A 16,169-nucleotide genomic window follows, 5' to 3' on the forward strand; every position below is an offset into this window, starting at 1 on the left:
CTCAAGATTCAACTTTAGATTCATCAGATATAACGCAAGCACCGTTACCCACTGGCCTTCTGGCTTGCCCAGATATTAATATATCTAAGATGCAGAGATTGAAATGTTGAGTATAATAAGGGAACAATAAAAATCAAGGAATCTCAGAAATTTTGTAGGTAGTAGTAATCTCAGACTATTACTAGTCTTTGGTCCCTCAGGGGACCATATTTTGATAAGTGTTTCCATTAATTCCTTTATTTAAGCAACAGATTATGCAAATTCTGTATTACATTGAGTCTTATATCACTATCAAATTGATGTACTAAGTTAGACAACCTTTATTCATTTCTTAACTACATAAGGTTGATAGATGTCTTAGTAACTATTCTACTGCTGTGAAGAGACACCATGTCCAATGCAACTTCTCTGCAAGAAAGTCTGTAATTGAGGGTTTGCCTCCATTCTCAGAGGCTTAGTCCTTTATCATACTGAATGGACCTAATGTGGCAGGCAGGCATAATACTAGAAAAGTAGCTGAGAGCTATATACTGGTCCACAACAAGAGAGAAAGACACTATGCTTGGTATGGGCTTTTGTAACTTCAAACCTAACCCTTAGTGGCCCCAGTGAAGCCACACATCCTAATCCTTCTAACCTTTTTAAATAGTTATACTCCCTGGTGACTAAGCATTCAAATATATTAAACGATGGGGGCCACTCTTGCTTAAACTATCAAATTCCACTATGTGGTCCTTATAAGCTTGTAGTCCTATTAAAGTGCAAGTTGTATTCAGCAACTTCAAAAGTCCTCATAGTCTGCCATAGTCTCAACATTGTTTAAAACTCTGAAGTTCAAAGTGTTTTCTAGTACTTAGGGCAATATCTTAACTGTAAGCCTCTGTAAAATCAAGATAAAAAAGCAGATGGCATACTTCCCACATATAATGGCACAGGATATGCATTACAATTCCGATGGAGAAGGAGTAAAGGGAGGAAACTGAGGAAATCCTGGACCAGAACAAGACCAAAGCCAACAGGGCAAACTCCAGATTCTGCATCTCCATGTCTGATGCCAAAAACTCTTCAAATCCCCAACTCCTCTCAACTTTGTTGACTGCAACACATCTTGGGCTGGTTTCGCACTCACCATGTAGCTTTCCTCAGCACGTATTCCATGGTGCTGGCATCTCCAACATCTTGAGGTCCCAAATACAATTCAGGCTCCACACAAAGCCCTCTCTGGGAGCCATGCCACACACCTGGCCTCAGCAGTTGTCCATAGCTGTGGAGGGAGCTCCCATAACCTCTTTCTTGGATCCTTGACTCTAAAGCCAGAACCACACAGCTGAAGCTGCCAAGTTCTGCTGCTTGCTGAGATTGGAGCATGGCTACCTCTTTCAACTACATTTGCAACAGCTTTCTCTTGTTGATGGTTTCTTTCACTGATTAAGCTTTTCTTTGGTTCCTTTTCACCAGTTGGAATCTTAGCAGAGTGGCTTCTTGGGGTTTCTACTTCCTTCTTTCCATTTAGCCCCAAGATTATCTTTAAACCTTTGATCTCCTCGGGCACTAGACTTGGCTCCTTCTCAGCTTGCTCCTTTTCAATACAGATCTGCATAAAAGCGACCACTAATAACCACAGGACAGAGTTAATACTAGCCTGTCTTGAAATCTCCTCTGCCATTGACATTAATAGAAAAATTCTTTCGTTGTTGAGTCTTTATGTGGTTTAAGTATAAGCATAATTGTGGCTTCAAAGAACAAATTGGGTAGTGTTCCTTCTGTTTCTATTTTGTGGGATAGTTTGGAGAGTATTGGTATTAGATCTTCTGTGAATGTCTGATAGAATTCATCACTAAACCCGTCTAGTCCTGAACTTTTTTTAGTTGGAAGACTTTTAATGATTATTCCTATTCCTTTAGAGGTTATGGGACTGTTTAGATTGTTTATCTGATCCCAATTTAAATTTGGTTCCTGATATCTGTCTAGAAAATTGTCCATTTCACTGAGATTTTCCAGTTTTGTTGAGTATAGGCTTTTGTAGTAGGATCTGATGATTTTTTTGAATTCCAAGAACACCAATGGCTTATGCTCTAAGATCAAGATTCAACAGATGAGACATCATAAAATTGCAAAACTTCTGTAAGGCAAAGGACACTGTCATTAGGACAAAACGGCAACCAACAGGTTGGGAAATGATCTTTATGGATACTACATCTAATAGAGGGCTAATATCCAATATATACAAAGAATTCAAGAAGTTAGACTCCAGAGAATCAAATAAACCTATTAAAATTGGATACAGAGCTAATCAAAGAATTCTCAACTGAGGAATATCGAATGGCTTAGAAACACCTAAAGAAATGTTCAACATCCTTAGTCATCAGGGAAATGCAAATCAAAACAACTTTGAGATTCCATCTCACACCAGTCAGAATGGGTAAGATCAAAAACTCAAGTGCCAGCAGATTCTATTGAGGATGTGGAAAAAGAGGAACACTCCTCCATTGTTGGTGAGATTGTAAGCTGGTACAAGCACTCTGCGAATCAAGCTAGCGGTTTCTCAGAAAATTGGGCACAGTACTACCTGAGGACCCAGCTATACCACTTCTTGGCATATACTCGAAAGATGCTCCAACACATAACAAGGAAGCATGATCTACCATATTCATAAAAGCCTTATTTATAATAGCCAGAAGCTGGGAAGGACCCAGATGTCCTTCAGCAGAGGAATGGATATAGAAAATGTGGTACATCTACACAATGGAGTACTACTCAGACACCAAAAACAATGATTTCAAATAACAAACCCTTAGGCAAATGGGTGGAACTAGAAAATATCATCCTGGGGCTAGGGATTTAGCTCAGTGGTAGAGCGCTTACCTAGGAAACGCAAGGCCCTGGGTTCGGTCCCCAGCTCCGAAAAAATGAACCAAAAAAAAAAATATCATCCTGAGTGAGGTAACCTAATCACATGGTATGCACACACTGACAAGTGGATATTAGCCCCAAAACTCGGAATACCCAAGATACAATTTACAAATTACATGAAGCTCAAGAAGAAAGAAGACCAAAGTGAGGATGTTTCAGACCTTCTTAGAAGGGGGAACAAAAATAATCACAGGAAGAAATATGGAGACAAAGTATGGAGCAGATACTGATGGAAAGGCCATCCAGAGACTGCCCCACCTGGGGTATTCATCCCATATGTATACAGTCACCAAACCTAGACAATTTTGCAGATGGGAAGAAGTGCATGCTGATAGGAGCCTGATATAACTGTCTCCTGAGATGCTGTGCCAGAGGAGAATGCTAGCAGCCAACCATTGAACTGATAACACGGGACTAAACCACCATTCCAAGAGTACAAGGGATGGACCTATGGCTCCAGCTGCATATGTAGCTGAGGATGGTCTTGTTGGGCATCAATTGGAGGAGAGGTCATTAGTCTTGTATAGTCTCAATACCCCAGTATAGAGGAACGTCAGTGCAGGGAGCTGGGAGGGAGTGGGTGGGTACTACAAAAAAATAGCATGGTAGGCCTCTCAAATCAATATGAAGTTACTATCTGGTACCAACTTCTATCTTAAGTCACTGTTCTATTGCTATGAAGAGATGCTATGACCTGGGCAACCCTGGTAAATGAAAGAATTTAATTGGAGCCTTTCTTACAGTTTAAGAATTGCAGTCCTTTATCATCATAGTGAGAACTATGACAGAGGGCAGGCATGGTGCTGGAGAAGTAGCTGAAGGCTGCATTCTTATCCTCAAGGAGAAAAGGACACACCGTGATTGACGTGGGCTTTGGAAACCTCAATGCTCCCATCCTAAATGATAAAATTACTCCAACAAGGTCATATCTCATTGTTGCAGTAAAAAATAATAAAGGGCTCAGAACTGGTTCCTGCCCATGCCCTTGTGGTCAGGCTCTCACTAGTTCCAGCTCCAGCAGGAATTTATCTCAGCAGCTCCATGCTGCCCCCAAAGTACTTTGTGACTCAGGCAGGTCACTACCATGCCAGTTTCATACAGAGATCACCTATTTCGAGGCTCTCTTTTTGTTGACTGTTCACATTTCCAACATCCACCCCCTTGGTCCCAACAGCGGCTACCCTCTTATAACTCTCTGCTGCTGGTCGGTTTACATTTCCAACATCTGCTTCCTAATAGTTATGGTATAAACTCCCACCAACCTGTTAAAATCAAGACTCAACAAACTATAACCCAACAATCAGATTTATATGTTAAATTCTCAATCCACAATACATCCACACAATAAACTTATAACCAGTTGATAAGGATATAAAGTGCCCACCTAGATAAGATAAATTTGCCTACAGAAATCCATCCCAAATCCTTGGCAATTCAAGACCACCCGGATCTGGGTCGTCCTTCTCCGTCTCCATCTTGATTCTCCCCTCCTTCTCCTTCTCTCCCACCTTACAAAACCTTTTTCACGCCTTATTTTTTTTTACTGGCCAATCACGGCCTTGACCTAACTGGTGCCAGTCCTCACTTGCATAAAGACATCATCCTTAATATTTTTGTCCTTTCAATTAATGCTACTCCCTTTACTAAGCATTTAACCATATGAGCCTATAGGGACTGTTCTTATTCAAACCATCACAATAAATAAAAATCGGAAATTTCAATGGGGAACTAGGTTTTGGTACCCCAAATAGTACATGTAATAAGTTTTCTCATCTCAGTTACTGAACAATAATTAGATTATTTATATGTTATTTTTAGGCCAATGTTTTTGTAAAAAATAGTGAACAATAACACATTAAGGTTTGGCCTACGATGGGATCAGAGGCTCATGGCTGAAGTAATTGTACTCAGTAGGTATGGCTGCTCTGAGTGACTACGATGAGACCTCTAGGAACATACATGTGAAGGTTAAAGCCCAGTTCCAGCGATTCTGTGTTCTCTATTCTTGTATTGATGTGGCGAATATCTCTTACATACTCTGGTTACTCTATCTCCCCATCCAACTTTGAACCCATAAGCCAAAATAAAGCCTTCCTTCCTTGAGTTTCTGTCAGACACTTTGACCCCAGAACAACTGAGTTGAGTCAGCTAGTCAGAAATCTGACTGAACTAGAAAATGTGAGCTTATTCACAAGTAAGTCTTTGAAATGACAATTTCATTAGGTGTATAAAAGTTACATTTGGAGTTAGAATCCTCAGCTCCTACATAAAAAAAAAGACAATTAGATATGTCAGTGTCTGGTAAACCAGGAACCCAAGGATGTAGGGAAAATGGCTACTTAGATAACTAATTTAGAGAGTTTCAGGTTATAGCAGAGACCTTGACACAATAAAGGAACTAAAGAATGAGGAAGATACTTGAAATAAACCCCTGACCTATCAGGCACACCCATACACAGGTGGCTCACACATTTTAACCCTCACATACAACACAGACATGTGATCCTCCCAGCATTTCAGTTTGATGCCTGTCTCCATTACTGCTACACATATAGTCTTGATAAGCAATTAAAATGTGCATCTTCATAAATTTGATAATGTAAATGAATTTGAAGATTTTAACTTATAACATGTTACTAATCCCTTACATATATACTTTGAAAAGTAATAATTTGAAAAAGAAGAGTCATGTTTTACTCACACATTTAAATTGAGATTATCTAAATGATCTGAGATTAAAGAATGTAAGGTTCCATGAGAACATAACAATTAGGCAAATTAAGTTACTCCATAGTTAGAAAAGAAATCAGATTGCCCTAGTCTACCTGAGGGTCTGTCCCATTATCATTAAAGCAGAAAATATATCTACAAGATGACATTTTGAAACCTTGGTATCCATCATGTGATCCCATTCTGGAAGGCTGTGAAAGCTTTAAGAGGCTAATACTAGTCAGTCAGAAATCCGTCTCTATCCTCAAGCTTCTGAAGGTCATATCTCGCCTATGACACCGGCTTTGTGGATTCAGTGTGACAGTGTCCTCTCACTCTGTGCCCTAATCTACGGTTATATAAAACCTTCCATCCTCCATCTCCTATTGCCACAAATTTGGCCAACACAGACCTAAGTATTATCCTCACTAAAAGAATGAACTTTGTGAAGTGGGATGACAACCCATTCACCTTCATATTCGATAGAATACATTTTGCTATGTTACGGGCCAATATAGATCCTATGAATATGCTATAAATTCCATTTAATTTATGTGTTGTTTCCAAGCGCCCTTGTGTATTTTTTGATGAAATTATAACAAATGAAGCCGGATGCTTTAGTTTGAGAAGCTCTTCTCTCTAAAAACAGTGACAGGCTTATGTGTAAGCAGAGTATCCATTGCAGACATATCTATGGCAATTTTAAGTAAAACTATAAAGGAAAACAATGGAGATGTGACCGTTGCATTCTCGAACTTGGCGTGTACGGGAAACTCATTAAATAATCACAGTGAAGGGTGAAAGACTGTGGTGTAAGTTAAGTTCTATGAAAGAAAATCATGCTGTATTCTGAGAATGAAGCCCTAGACTTTCTCTGTATCTAGATTGGGTTGTGAGGATGACTTATGAGCCATTTGCTTCCTTTATGTTGTGTGAATGAGAACATTTTGTTTACAGTAACAGTAAGAACACAAGACATGGAGTATTCATGAAATGGAAAGAAGGATAAACTGGCTGAAATGTAAAGATTAAAATAGATACATGGATAAAACAAGAAAGAGGAATAAGAACGGATGCTATGTAGTTTGACCTTAAGGCCACTTAGATTATACTATGGGTGTTTGCATATGAGTGGGTAGAAATGACCAACTCTCAAAATTAAAAGGTGTCCTTTCTAAAATCACTCCGTTTATAATTAAACTTAGTTGTTCGGAATTTTCGTCTGAACTTTACCCAATTACCTTATTAATTTGTTTCTGAAAATGTGACGATCAGAAAAGATAGCAAAATCATGAGGGAGCCAAAATAAACAAAACTCATAGACAAAGCAGACAAGGAAGAAAAATATTTCACTACATATGATAATAGCATTTGGCCAAAACATGACCAAATTGCCAGATGTTGACCCAGTCAAAATATCAATATTTAGTACATGTGCGTGTTACTAAATTCAGGCTACAATAATAATACTGTGGTCAAGGTCCACAGCATCAGCTTGTCTGTCTTAAAATTAGTATCCCAGTCTCCGTGATGGGTTGTAATTTGTATAATTTTGGAGCTATACTTCTGTGAATTGGGAATCAATTGGATAGTTTGTTAGACTATTAGTGTACAGACGTTATTAGATTTATCAATATATTGCATTCCTATTATATTTGAATATCTACATAAAGGAACATGTATTTGATACATGACTACCCATGATCAATAATGGGAAATTTTCCCAACACTAGGAAGATATACTTTCAGAGAAATTTGGTTGTGGGGATTATTCCTAAAAAAAGAAATTTTATAGCCAAGAAAATTTAGTCTAACATGAGGCATATAATATACCCACATACATAATTTCATAGTAAGTATTTGTTATACATAATCCTAATATTTAACAAATGTGCTTAATTCTTAAAGTGTGTACAAGTGTCTTAGGGCTTCCTTGCTGTGAAGAGACAAAATGACCATGGCAACTTTTATAAAGAAAAACATCTGATGGAAGTGACTTGTAGTTTTAGAGGGTCACTCTTTTATCATTATGATGGGGATCATGGTATTATGCAGGCAGACATGGTACTGGAATATCAGAGTTCTCCGCCTTGATCTGGAGGCAGCAAGGAGAGGTGTACTACACTGACATACTCAGAGCATATATGACTTCAAAGCCCCCTCATCCACAGTGACACAGCTCTTCAAATGCCAACCCCCTATAAGGTCACACTTTCTAATGGTTCCACTTCCTATGCCCAAGCATATAAACCCATGAATCTATGGGGACCATACCTATTCAAACTACCACATCAAGTCTTTGGTCTTTGTTACAGAGGAAAAATTTGAACTATCTACCTACCTATCTATCTGATGATAGATCTGGCATCTATTTGCATATGCTGCCAAACACATTTTGCAAGGCAACCAAAGCACCATGTTTAATAGTGCTCATAGTTTAACTCTCTGAAGTAATCAGTTTTGGGGAAAATACCATATTCAGAACTTTCTTCCGTGTATGATTCTGCATCCTAAATTGGACATCTTCATAACAGATATAGTTTCATTAGTACTTTATAGCAAATTTAAAGATATGTGAGTTACATTTCTTAGATACTGAATAAATATTTCTTTGCTGCACAGAACATTTTCCCCACCAATACCATGTAAGAGTACACACACACACACACACACACACACAGAGAGAGAGAGAGAGAGAGAGAGAGAGAGGTGGTTTCTCTCTTTCTTTTTCTGCATTACAACTGTTGCAAATATTCAAAATCACAACTCACTATTAATGTCAGCTGATGTTTTCAACTCTCTGAACCCTACACTACATCCGACAGCTGTAAAGGCTTTCAGCCATAATAAATCCTGGCTTGACTTTCCAAAGCAAACAGTGTTGAAGAGCATGATCCCTCCAAAAACATCTTGTCAGCTCAAATCACCACCACAGCATAAGTGACTCAGACAGTCTGAACTGACTCCAGGCTTCACAACCTCCGGTCTCTATTTCCTATTTTCTTTTAGTTATGACCTGTTCTTAATATTCTGAAGGGTCTAAAAATGCTGGGTTCATTCCTTAAAATTTTCTCTGTGCCTATTTAACAAGCCTTGACCCCACCTCAGACTTTACATTATAAACGACATTGATTCAAGTCTTCCAATTTACAAAAACATGCATCCTTACTAATTCTATAAATATTTGTAGCAATTCCCTTTTAGTTGAAAAAAGAAGAAAGAAGGATGATGGAAGGAGAGGGAGGAAATGATGGAAGGAGGGAGAAGGGGAGAAAGAGAGAGAGAGAGAGAGAGAGAGAGAGAGAGAGATTTTAAATACTGAATCTCAGAAGATTATCATACACACACACACACTCACACACACACTCACACACTCACACACACGCACACTCACACACACGCACGCACACACACACTCACACACGCACACACACACACGCACACACACACACTCACATACAGGCACACACGCACACTAACACACACACACGCACACACGCATGCACACACACACTCACACACACACACGCACATACACACTCACACACATGCACACACATACACACGCATACACACACACTCACACACGCACACACACACGCACACACGCACACACACGCACACACACGCACGCACACGCACGCACACACACGCACACACACACTAACACACACACGCACATACTCGCACGCACACACACGCACACGCACACATACACTCACACACACGCGCACACACACACACACTCTCGAATGCAAGTAGAGCCATATTAGCCTGGCCATAAAGATGCACGTGTGTGCCATCTGCCATCATGCTCTCAAACAGCAAATGATGTAACTAGAGTAGGGAGGGAGTTGTCACCTGACTCAGTGGGTAAGAGTCCACCAAGTATGAGCCTGGTGACCTAAAATTCAGTTCCTAGAACCCAGGTAAAGAAGGAGGGAGGGACTACTGCCCAACTTTGTACTATGAGTTATGGTATGCATCCCACATCACACACACACACACACACACACACACACACACACACACACACACACACACACACACTCTATCTTTGTGTTTATGCATATATCATCAGTTCTATGGTACCTGGATGATAGTGGCATTATTCTGCCTTCTGAGACTATTTATTTCCTGTATAACCTGATGGTAAGGTCCTATTGCTGAAGACATAACTCACATGTCATGACACACATGGAGAAATCAAGCTTGTGTCCAAGTAGAAGCATCACCCTTACTGAATAGCATTCGTGTTACTGGAAGATATTCACATGCAACTGGAGGACAGAGGAAGAAAATCACCAATATCACCCATCTGCAAAACCTATGACTAGCCTGCCTGCAAGATACACTGAGAAATAATAGCACAAATCTTATGGGAGTAACTAGTCATTTTCAGTTGGACTTAAAGTCCACTCCAGGGGAAGACATGCATGACTGCCAAAGTGATTACAAGAACAACATTCCACTATTATTATTCTGCTAAAGGAACTGATCAATACAATGAGTCTTGATGCATTATGGCTATGTCCACAGAGCCGAGCATCACTCAGCTCAACTGAGAAGTTTCCTCAACACAAAGACCCATAACTGGATAATTTACAGAGTTCAGATCACTCAGCCCTGCGTGGGATGCCTTTATCAAACCCTTCTCTTCAAAGCTTAGGGAATCCACAGAGAAGAGAAGGTGGAAAGGTTGTAAATTCTTTTAAAGAGTGCAGAAGCTTTGAATAAAGAACCCGTATCCCAACTTGGCTCTGTGTCTTATGAGCCCTTTGACCTAGCTAGATCTGCAAGCCTCTGTCTCCTCTGAATGGTTTATTTTCTTTTGATTGTTACTGGCAGTGTCAACAGTTTAACTCAGACTGTGTCATTAATGGGAGCTAAAATGTTTCCAACTAAAAACAATGAAGGAAAAATTACATTCTCCTATTTTTTTTGCAATTCTGTAAAGTAAATGAATGAATGAATAAATGAAATCGGCGTGTCCTCACCTATCATGTCAATCACATAGAAAGTCAGAACACTGTAGTTTGGAGCCTTCCATCTGTCATTTAAATTAATCCACATGTCCATTAACTTCCCTAACTCTAAAACTGTGTCATAAGTTCGAGGTGGGCACGTGATGAATATTACTTTATTGAATTATCAGATCAATACTATAAGATGTGTGTTATTGTGACTATTTTATGAGGATAGATGTTGAAGACCAGGGGCCTCAAACAGACAAGTTCTAGGTATAAAGTAAATAAAAAACTGTCTAGACAGGACACAAAGTTTTAACACATCTCATTTTTCAACACTAACTTTGAAATGAAATACTCATTTAGCGGCTAGAGAGATAATATCATGGAATGGAAGAGAGTTCAGATTCTTAAGGTGACATTCAAGTTCCCAAGTCTGTCATTTACTAATATATGTATATATATTAGTATATATTAGTATATATATATATATATCATTAGTATATATTGGTATATATATTTTTGTATTATATATATCACTAGTATATATTGGTATATATAAATATATATTTTAATATATATATATTTATCAAACATACTATTGTATCCTTCTGGTCTTCATTCTTATAATTGTAAAAGAGAGGAAAGGACTAGTGAGAACACTCAGTGGCATCTGCAGCCAAGCCTGACAGCCTGAATTCAATACTCAGAACCCACAGAGTAGACAGATAGAACTGGCTTTCAAGTGGCTGTGATTTCCACACATGTGTTGTGGCATGTACACTCAGGCAAAATAGATGAAGGTAAACAAAAGAAATTGGATCCATAAATATTATCCTCTTTATCAGTGCTTTAAAGAACAGTACTTGATATGTCAAAATGGTTCCCAAAATGTTAGCCTCTGTTTAGCTCTCTATCCCATTTTTAATTAGGTTATTTGGATTGTTGGTTCCCAATTCCTTGAGTTCTTTATGAATTTTGGATAGTAGCCCTCTGTTAGATGTAGGGTTCATGAAGATCCTTTCCAAATATCTAGGCTGCCTTTTTTTTCTATTGACAACATCCTTTGCCTTCACAATACCAAATTGATACTTTAGCTCCATTTTCCACACCCAAATTTTTATGACATTTGCCTTCTGCTCCTCACTAACCCAACATCAGACATTGAGTCGTATATAGAAACCAAAAATGTCCAACCTTTGAAGCTTACCACAACCACTCTCATATCATCAAGGTGGCTAACAAAAACCTATCTTCAGTGTAAGGTGGAGCTGTTTTATGCAAACACGTCTTGCCTCTTGATTTATCAAAAGAAACACCAAACACAGCCGTGACACCTGTAGAAACTTGCTACGTGGCAGCCATGGTTCTGGGTTTTTGCCATATCCTAACAGAATCATCTTTGCATAACCTTTGAGGTAAATCACTCTCTCTCTCTCTCTCTCTCTCTCTCTCTCTCTCTCTCTCTCTCTCTCTCTCTCTCTCTCGTATTCAAAGAAACTAAAGCACAAGATGAAAGTCAATAATTCAAAATAAATTCAAACCCTATTATATCAGGTGCATTTTGTACAGCAGTTTACTTGAGTCTAACATGGGACTCCTGGGCATGATGACTCAGTGAATCCACAATGTTATGCTACTTGAGGGGTGATAAAAATCAAGAATGGAAAGTAGAAGTTACAAGTTGTATTTTTGTAAGGCACACAACTTATATTCTGAACACTGAATGGATAAATATTAATGGTACTCACAAGGAATTGAAGAGAAATAATCAAATAAGTGTTGGTGCCATTGATATTACACACCACTCACAAATCTAAACTTCCTACTATCCCACTAGGATTATAAATTCTCACTTACAATGTGAATATTGTCTATTTGATCACATTCTCTGCTGTCTTGAGCTAGTATCCTGTGACAGCTACATCAGCCTCCTGGTTTTGCCCTTAATGTCCCTTAAAATTCCTCTCCTCACCTAAGCCACCCCTCTGCCTTGCTTCCTGGGTTTGTGTATTGTTTCTGAACAGAAGTACTTCCTGATCTTCCTGATAAAGTGAGAACCATCTTACCCTTGGTGCCTAATTCTATCTGATTTACATTGCTGGATACACAATGACTGCATGTGATGTGCATTAAAGAATGTCTCTCTCCTCTCAGTAGAGTATAAATAGCACCAGAGGTTCATGGGTAATGGTATTGTTGCAAGGTGTGTCCTTGTTGGAGTTGGTGTGGATTTTTTGGTAGAAGTGCATCACTAGTGGGTGAGTTTTGAGTCTTGGAAACTCAAATCAAGCCTAGTGGCTCACAATGTCTTCCTTTTGACTGCCAATTTAAATGTAGAAGTCTCAGCCCGTTCTTGGGCACTAGGTCTCCCTGCCCACTGCCATGCTTCCCTCAGTGAAGATAATAGAATAAACCTCTAACACAGTAAGCCAGTCCCGTTAAATGATTTTCTTTATAAGAATTGTTGTGGTCATGGTATCTCTTCATAGCAATAGAAACTCTAACTAAGATAATATGTATATGTATAACTTTTGATGTTTTTATATATACACATATTGTGTATGAAATGGGAAATGATTCATTTGATCCTTGGGGATTATAAGGGCTTCTGTGGTAATCTTTTGATATTATATATATTTTGGTTAGGTCCAACACCTCACCCCCACTATTAACAAACATACATGTAAACACACATGCATGTGCTCACACACACACACAACTTTATGAGAAGTAGCACTTTGTTGAATATATATTTTATTATCTCTTTGTACTCCAATGACTCTTGGTGTTAAACTGGCCCCAGCACATAGCAGAGTAAATCTCATAAAGTTTCTGTTAGATGCTTAAGGAAGACACAGTACTTGGTATGTGTACTTTATACCTTGTAGAAAAATGAGTCTTGACAGGTAAATGAGCACCTTCCTCAGGGCAAAGAGGAAAATTATAGTGAACAGAGTCAAAAGCAAAAGAGAATGAGATTTATAATAGGGTAAATCTGATAGCTATTCATTCAAAATAACATCATACTTCAAGTTTTCAACAAATTTCTCAAAGAATGTTTTCAATGAATACTTAATATTTTAGGTAAAATATTTCTGAAAATACCACTCAATTTCTCTACTCACCTATTTAATCAGAATTTATTTCTTTCCATTTATCTTCCTTTAAAAAAACTTTTTATTGATTCTTTGTGAATTTCTCATCACATACTCAAATCCCACTCGTCTTCTCTCCTTGACTCATCCTCCATACTTGATAAGCCCCCATCAAAAGAGGGAGGGAAGTCTCACTGTGGAAGCTGTAGTGTGTCACAGTGTGCCCCACAGTATACTCCTCTGTCCCCACATCTTCTGTTATAAATGTTCACTGTGGTGACTCATTGTTCTGGTCTGAGTGCTTCTGGTTTCTGCTGTACTATCAATACTAGAACTTTAGTATGTCTTCTTGTGGATGTCCTGCTGTTGCCCTATGTCCTTGAGATCCTCTACTTCTGAATCTGTAAGACTAGATCCTTCATACAATCAAGCAGTTCATCAGTGGGATGAATGTTGGGGTGGGCCAATGCCAAGACCTGGATCTGGGCCTGAAAGGTAGCTGAGCAGGACAGTCTACCAGCTCTCTAGTACTCACACCAATGGGGCAAGCTCTACTGTCCAACCCAGGCTGGCCCATTCAAAGCTGCAGTCACCAAGGAGAAGAGCCAAGTCTTCAACTCTCATGCCCTCTGGACTGGCTCATCCACACCCATACCATCAAGGCCAGCTCTACCATGATGCCCAAGCAAGATATGAGACCTGCTCTCCCAAGTGCTGCAGCAGGTAATGGGCAGGGCCAGTTCTCCCACACTCATGAACCCCGGGTTAGCCCTCTCACCCACCATGGGTGGCAAAGGTGAGAGAGTAGAGAAAGGCATGTTTTCCTCATCTGCACCAGCACATAACAGACAAAAGTCAGAATTAGCTTCCCTGTTCTCATGAGCTCATGGTTAGCTCTCCTGGCTGCCACAGGTGGCAAGGAGTAAGGGTCGAGGAAGGTATTTCTTTCTTATCCATGTCACTGAACAGGAGACAGATTTTAGAGCCAGCTCGCCCATGCTCACACCCTTGGGGCCACAGGGTCCGTTCTACTGTGCTGCCCAGGAGAATTGCGGGGCCCGCTCTTCCAAATGTTGCAGCTGGTGAAGGGCAGGGATAGCTCTCCGGCTCTCATGACCCCAGGGCCAGGTCTCCCTTCAGCCAGAGGTGGCAAGGGGTAGAATATCTCTCCCTTGTCAGTGCAACTACACAGGATAAGAGTGGCAAAAGGGAATGGGGGATCTCTCTCCCTGACAACACCACAGAGCAGTCAAGAAGCAGGGCTAGCTATTCCACACTCATACCATCAGGACTGGTTGAACCACAACTCCTGCCACCAGGGCCATATCTACCATGCTAGCCAGTCAATGTATAGTAATGCTCTCCAGAGTACTGCAGCTGGCTGGAGACGAAGCAAGCTCTCCTACTCTCAGGCAACAGGGCCAGCTCTCCCAAGATATCCAGGCAATGGTAGTGGTCAGTTAAGCACAGCCCTTAGACAGCAACATGTCTCTGAGTGGATGCCTAGACCATGGATGCTTGTCTGGCCTTTGGTACTAACAGATTTCTGCTGCTGCAGGATCAGATACCCAGATGTGTCCCTCAGTGGTCACATAGGACAAGACCCCACCATGTCCCTAGGTGGCATCAGCAGGTACTCACAACAGGCTGTTCCTCACTACCCTTGAGTCTCCAATCCTGCCTCTTCATTATTCCAACTTCCTCCTTTATCTATTTCTCTTCCATTTCTCCTCTAGTTACTTGTTTCTCTTAGTGGTGTCTGAGTGACTGGAGTTGTCTCAAGAGGGCTTTGCCCTGCCCATGCAGTATGGCATGAGACATTGTCATCTCAGTCTGATCTGTCCTGCCCCCAAACTCCTGGGCCTGCATGATAGTCATCGGGCTCCCTCCTAGCCTAGGTCCTCCTTTGGGGTCAAAGGTCAGGGTCTTCTATTCTCAGGTTTGCTCACAGCCCTGGAAGCCTGTCTGTGCCTACATGGTACTGCAGGGGTGGTCATCTCAGGGTTGCATTTTTTCTGGAAATGTTAGGTTACTAGTCATTCAGCTGCTCACCAGTCAGAACACTGAGTGGTGACATAGCCTCTCTACTACTTGTCGCCTATTGACATACATGTGCGACAGCAGCCACACCTGCAAAACTGCCAGGGGTAGTTGTATTTTTTTTTAATTTTTGTTTTGTCATGCATTTACATTTGAAGCTATGTTTGTAGTCCAAACTACAAAATTTATTTTTAAAACAATAATTGTAGGCATTGACACAAATTAATGGTAGCATTAATATTTACATACAGGACTGAGACCATCCGCAAAGATTTTCAAGCATTTACCTCTGTGATTCAAACTGTCTTAGTATTCTGGTCCATATATAGAGAAAAAGTTCATGCCTCCTAAGAAGTTCGCAGCATGCTTCAGAATAGGAAATCATAGATCTTGGACAACTCTTCAGACCAGGCAAAGCCCAAGTCTCCATGGTAGAAGGGCT

The 16,169-nt window shown here is 40.1% G+C and overlaps 1 non-coding gene across 1 annotated transcript; it reads right to left on the reverse strand.

Moving 5' to 3' along the window:
• Positions 1–15,707: 15,707 nt before the first annotated feature.
• LOC120097994 (small nucleolar RNA SNORA17) lies at positions 15,708–15,839 on the reverse strand. Its single transcript, XR_015642071.1, has one exon. It is a non-coding gene; the product is annotated as a small nucleolar RNA SNORA17 (small nucleolar RNA).
• Between the last annotated feature and the right edge of the window lie 330 nt (positions 15,840–16,169).

This window comes from Rattus norvegicus, chromosome 17 (assembly GCF_021556685.1).
Source record: "Rattus norvegicus strain SHRSP/BbbUtx chromosome 17, alternate assembly SHRSP_T2T, whole genome shotgun sequence".
In the NCBI taxonomy this organism is placed as follows: Eukaryota; Metazoa; Chordata; class Mammalia; order Rodentia; family Muridae; genus Rattus; species Rattus norvegicus.